Source organism: Nuphar pumila, chromosome 7 (genome assembly GCF_984573655.1).
Source record: "Nuphar pumila chromosome 7, dmNupPumi1.hap1.1, whole genome shotgun sequence".
NCBI classification, from domain to species: domain Eukaryota; kingdom Viridiplantae; phylum Streptophyta; class Magnoliopsida; order Nymphaeales; family Nymphaeaceae; genus Nuphar; species Nuphar pumila.
In genome coordinates this window covers 64611286-64617668 of record NC_143255.1, presented here as the reverse complement: position 1 = coordinate 64617668, position 6383 = coordinate 64611286, and the positions used below count along the sequence as shown (strand labels likewise).

Here is a 6383-nt window from a genome sequence, read left to right as displayed (position 1 = left end):
AGACTGAGCATAGTTCGGTCTTTGAAATGGCTGAGTAAAAGATGGCTGCCGAACTGGCTGAGAGGAAGAAGGCATCTGTATAGAAGACTGTGGATTCTTCCATGAAAAATTGGGATGGTTACGCCAACCCGGATTATATGTCGATGAAAATGGGTTATTTGGCGGTCTGACGTAACCCTGAGCTGCCTGAACTTGTTCTTGAACAAATTCAGGGTACTGAGCTGCTGAAGGGCACTCAGTGATCTCGTGTGCCGGACTGGCACAAAGAGTACACACCTGCTGTGTAGTGGATGGTCCTGAGAGAAGCTGGTCCAGCTTCTGAGCAATCATGTCTACTTTGCACTGTAGTGCAGTAGATGGACCAATCTCAAGAACACCAGCTTTCTTCTGAATGCTGGGTGTGGCTCTATCAGAATGAGAGCTCGAAGCATGGTGGAGTGAATTCTCGGCCAATGTATCAAATAGCCTCCATGCTTCGTCCTCGCTCTTCAGCATGAATGTCCCACCGCATGAAGAGTCGATCATCTGACGATTCTTGTCAGACAATCCATCATAGAAACTCTGCACCAGTTGCCATTTCGGCACCTGATGATGGGGGCATTTCCTGAGGAGATCCTTCATTCTCTCCCAGGTCTCATGAAAGCGCTCACCATCTAGCTCTGAAAAGCTAGTGATGGCTCTACGATATTGGTTCGTGCGACCAATGGGAAAGTATTTCTGAAGAAACTCCTGTTGCAACTGATCCCAGGACTCTATTTCTACAGAATCTAAGGACTTTAGCCAATACTTGGCTTTGTCCTTCAATGAAAAAGGGAATAGAGTCAACCTCAACGCATCATCATCGAAATTCTGTATCTTAACAGTAGAACAGATTTCGAGGAATTCATCTAAGTGTCGGTAGGGATCCTCATGACTAAGGCCATAAAAGGATGGAAGCATTTGAATAATGCTGGCCTTAATCTCATAATGTGGCGCTCCTACATCGGGTCTCCTAATGCAGGATGCCTGAACATAGTCTGTGGGAATGAAGTATTCCCGCAGAGGGCGTGAAAGAACTGGGGGTGGAGGTGGAGGATCCATGTCAGCCATTGTTGCCGAACTTCGATGAGAATGTAAAATTCTCTCTGGGTTGTCAACAAATGGATGTAATGGGGTTCCTAGACCTCGTCGACCCTGCATACACTGGTACTAAGACCAGATGTAAGCAAACGACCTAACTAAAAAAATTAAAATAGCACAGATACTAAAATGTAAATAAGCAAATAACAGTAACTACAAACAAATATGCTATATAGCTATGTCAGAATTCTATACTAAATAATTAAATAACAAAGTAAACTATTCTAAAATGCTAAAACAAATAAATACAGGAAATCACAAACTATGTTTTTCTAAAACCCACCTGTCTAATCGCTCCTTGCAGAATGATAATTAAGTGAATCCTAAAAAGAACAATATGTGAATCCTATATTTACTAACTATGTTAATCCTATATTCACTTACTAATCCTACTAACTAAAAAGAAAACAACTAATTACTAACTAAAACAAAATAATAATAAATTAAACTCTAAGAAATAAAGTAATTAATTCGCCGTTCCCCGGCAACGGCGCCAAAATTTGGTTGATATTTTGGAAGGCTCTTTTTTAAAACAATTATTTTCAATAAAACTTTGGAAAATCGTCAACCAAAAATATAAAAACCGACTTTCCACAAAGTGGTAAGTACGGGTCGATCCTCAGGGAACAGGAATTAATAACTACAATTCTAGAAAATTTAATTTATTAATATCAAATGGTATTTCTGTCTTTTCGCCACTTAGAGAATCTTCTCACTTGTATAATAACCCTGGAAACTAAATATACTTTTCAACCTAAAAATGCAGAAAAGTACAAAGTTAGTTTTCTATTTTAATTATGCAAACAACAATTAAAACTATGTCTAATTCTACGAAAATAATAAACAAATGCTACTTATCAAACAAAAATTAAATAAAATACTAAATTAATTCTAAAATTAACCAAATTACTTCTACTAATGCTGTATGATGATTATGCAACTTCTAAAATACAGAAACTACTGAAAACAAACCTAAAATGCCGAAACTAAGAAAATTACGAAACTGCCCCTAACTAGTGTAAACTAGCAATCTGACAGGTTATCGGAAAACCACTGTTTGACAGGGCAAACGAGGTCCGATTTTCCCAAAATTTATTCTGTTCTACAACTGACAGATTAAACAAATTGACAGTTTTTACAGAATTGAAAAACAGTATCTGGAACTCCAGATATAAGCGTTTCAAATCTGGGAAAAATCAGGATATCGTCAGTCCTGTAATTTAGAATCCAGAAAAAGCGGTTTTCACAAAACGCTTAAAAATCAGACCAAATCAACTCCGAATGAACTGAAATTTGGTCTGCAGTTAAATAACCCGTTAATAAAGTGAATAGAAGAAAAAAATTTGGAAAACACAGAATTTTTGCTCAGAAAATAATTCTGTTGCGACAGGGCAAAAATCTGGTTTTTATTTTAGTGCACTATTCACTTTATGAACCTATTTACCCCCTATCAAATGTAATCTACACCTAATGCAATCTAAATGACACTGTATAACAGTGTATATGCAGATGAATATTAGGAAAACACTAAATGCACGATGAACAAAACACTACAAGCAATTTATGACTAGAACGAAGTTAACTAATAATGGAAATGCAACTATGCTCAATAATAAAATACAATCTAACTACTAAGTTAACTAATATCTAACTATCATTCAAACCACAATGAAACACATTTCATACATACTAAATAAATACGCTATACGTACACACACTTCTACACTAAAACTAAATTAGATAAATAAACTAATTAATATAGAAATCAAAAGAAATAATAAGAAATGACTTACTTAACCAAAGAACGAAGGCTAAGGTTAGGTTTCACTTGGTTGACTCGACTCGGATCGGTTTCAACTTGAGTAGGTTCAGTTTGGGTTTGGATGCACTCGGATGGGATTAGGTAGGCTCGATTTGACTAGGTTGAAAGAGATAGGTTCGAGCTAAGGTTGACTCACTAATTGGATTCGGTTTTGAGTTACCTTAATCAACTAGGTTCGGTTGACTTAGGTGGACTCGGTTTGATCTTAGTTAAGGTTGGGTTGGGTTTGGCTAAGGTTGACTCGATCTCGGATTGGTCTTGACTTGGACTTAGGCTAGGCTAGGGTTTGAACTTGGTTTAGGATAGACTTAGTCAACTAGGTTCGGGTTGACTTAGACTCAACTAAGTTGGACTCAACTTAGGTTCGACTAGGCTCGAATGGACTAAGGTAAGCTCGGTTTGACTCATTAGGTTTAGACTAAGTTTTTACTCGAATTAGGTCTTTGACTAGGTTTGACCACGGTTGGGTTTTGGATTTAGGTCTAGCAAGACTAGGATGAACTCGGTTTAGGTAGGCTTGAACTAAGTTGAATCAACTAGGTTTGACTTAGATAGGTTAGGTAGACTAGATTGACCTAACTTAGGTTAGGGTTGACTCCACTAAGCTTGACTAAGGTTGGGCTTTGGTCTTAGACTCGACCTAAATGCGGTTTAGGCTTTGACTTGGGCTAGGCTAGGTTTTGACTAGACTCAAAGGGGGTGTAGACTAGGGGTTGACTCGACCTAGGCTCGGTTTGACTAGGTTAGGTCTAGACTAAAGTAGTAACCTCCTAATTAAGCTACAATTAATCCAAAGTGCACGATTTTAATGGAGGAGGTTGGAAAAGGAATGTAATAATTACCAATGTTCAAACTTTGAAATGCTTTGGATTCTAAAAAATCGCCCCATTTAAAGAGGGAGTTACACTCCTTAATTGCCTTTAATGCCTTTTTGGAAATCTGAAAAGGCCAATCTAGAAATCCACGATTTTTGCTTTTCAAGATGGAATTAAAATGCTTTTAATGCTCTATGGAAATCGTGTAACCTAGATTGGAATTTTGGTTTAATTGCAAAACACTTTCCAAAGTTAAGGAGTAACTCCTTCTTTAATGCACATTCAAAATTCAAATCTTCCTTAAATGCCTCACACGATTTTTGAAGAATATCCTTTTTCCAAAAGCTTTCCAATTTTCAATTACTTTAATTACCTCCCTTCTCAAAAATCGCCAACTTCAATGGATGCTACTTTCTAAACTAATAGACTTAATTATACCTAGGGAACAAAAGAACTTAAATGGAAAATCAATTTCCTAGGAGTTAATGCTAACCTAATTCCAAAACTTACCTAAATGCAACCCTAAAAACGGCTAAAACAATAAACCCTAATACATTGAACCTAGACAACCTAATTAAACCTACCTAATTGCAATTAAGAATTACCAAAAACAGCCTAGAGCTCGAATTGAGCTCTAATGGCTGCCGCCCCTCCTTGGGGAAGAAGAAGACTAAAAAAAAAAAAAATACAACCTAAAAGAAAATGATTAAACTAAACATCAAACACTTTTGATAAAACTAAATTAAAATCTAATAATAAAAAAAAAGAACTCCTAATTACACAAAGGCAAACATAAACAACACTATGCTGGAATTCATAAAAAAAACATCAAGAATTAAGACTCGATTTTTGGAATTTTCTCAATAGACCTAAAACAAAAAAAACACAAAATGATAAAAACGATTATCTAGAGTAGTCCTAAAATGCTAACTCTACCACAACACACTTTGCAACACTGTAAAATCAATAAAATATGCAGACATGCAGTATGAAGTAGAAGCTTACACACACACCACTAGCAAACAAAATAAAAGAAATCGGCTAGATGAGATTCTAGCCGATTTTCACAATTTGAATAAAAAATCTTTAAAAATCAAAGACACCCAAATCAAGCAATGACTCAACCCTCAATAGATCTGCAAGAACTCACTAGAATCGGATCTATAAAGGGTCTATTAACCCAGCATGGCTGCTAAAACCCGAACTAAGGCAAAAATTGAAAATAAATCAAAATCGGCTAGAATGGATCTAGCCGATTTTTAATGAAAAATGCCTTTCTTCAAGTCCCCAACACCCAAAATAACTCAAACTGATCTTTTTGAAGGCTTTTTCTGTAGAACTAACACAAACACACACATTGGACAAGACAACCCAAATCGGCTAGAAGAACCTCTAGCCGATTCACACGTTTTTTTTTGAAAAGTGATGAAAATCGATACTCGAACATGCAAACAATGAAACAATCCTAGGTCTAACATGCTGGTCTATGCACGAATACTATTCTAAGGTTGAAACAAAAAGAAAACCAAGAAACATACAGAAAATAACAAAACCAAAAACCACACACAAAAATCGGTTTTATCTAGAAGAGAAGGAAGAAGAAGACCTACCTTTTGGAAGATCCGACGACCGGGGGGGTGAAGAAGAGCGGACCGTGGCTGGAGGTAGACGTCTTCTACAGTTCAAGGATGCTGTACTTCACCAAAAACGGCACCTATTGCAGCTGCTACACGTTGGAGATCCACCGATGATGGAATGTGAGCCGATTCGCGATCGGAGGGTGTAGAAAGCCGGATGGAGGTAGGGCCGGCTCACCTTGGTGTTGTGTTGCGCACTCCCGCCCAAGGTTAATGGTCTCCACCTCTGCTACACCTGCAAAAGTACAGAAAAATGGTGAAAAGACAGCAAGGAATAAGAAAGAAAGGAAAAGAAACCAAAGAAAGCTTGAAAATATGCTTGAAAATCAAGCATAGGTCGATCTTCAATGGCCAACACTTGGGAAAGATGGAGAGGAAGGAGCTGCTGCTGTAGAGTCACTGTAGGGGGCGTCCAAACACAGCCAAAGACGCCTAGGGCTTCTCTAAAAAGTATATTTATACTTTTTGGAATTTGCAAAAACAATGTTATAAAAAAAATATTTTCTAGGCGCCTCTTTTTGGGGGGTTTTCAGAAAAACTTTTTGAAATGGATATGGATAGGCGTATGGGTTGGGTTTTGGACTTTTAAAGAGTTGATCCAAGGTCCAATTGACCTAATTGGGTCGGATATGGATCTGATTCACCTCGAAATCTGTGCCCAAACACTGAAATAGCCATAACTCTCTCATTTTAACTCTAATTTTTCTGAAATTCGAACCATAGCCCCTTACTATCAAAAGACATCTAAACATGGGTTTAAAACCTTAAACTTGACACAAAATGCATGAAAAACTTGTTTACATGATGTGCAATTCTTGCATCATCAACCTTTGCTACTGCAGTAGTACGAATTGCAATCCTTTGCCCCTGCGAAAGGTTTCTCCTGGCTGCGTGTCGCCCGCAGGTGGTTTTTCTCGTTCTATAGCATCCCCGATTACCACACTAGAAATTTAATAACAGACGCCGGGTGCATGTCTCACAGAACTCGAG

The 6383-nt window shown here is 37.6% G+C and overlaps 1 non-coding gene across 1 annotated transcript; it reads left to right on the top strand.

Moving 5' to 3' along the window:
* The first annotated feature begins 583 nt into the window (after nt 1-583).
* LOC149832362 (small nucleolar RNA R71) lies at nt 584-686 on the top strand. The gene has a single exon (XR_016433441.1). It is a non-coding gene; the product is annotated as a small nucleolar RNA R71 (small nucleolar RNA).
* Nucleotides 687-6383: the final 5697 nt, after the last annotated feature.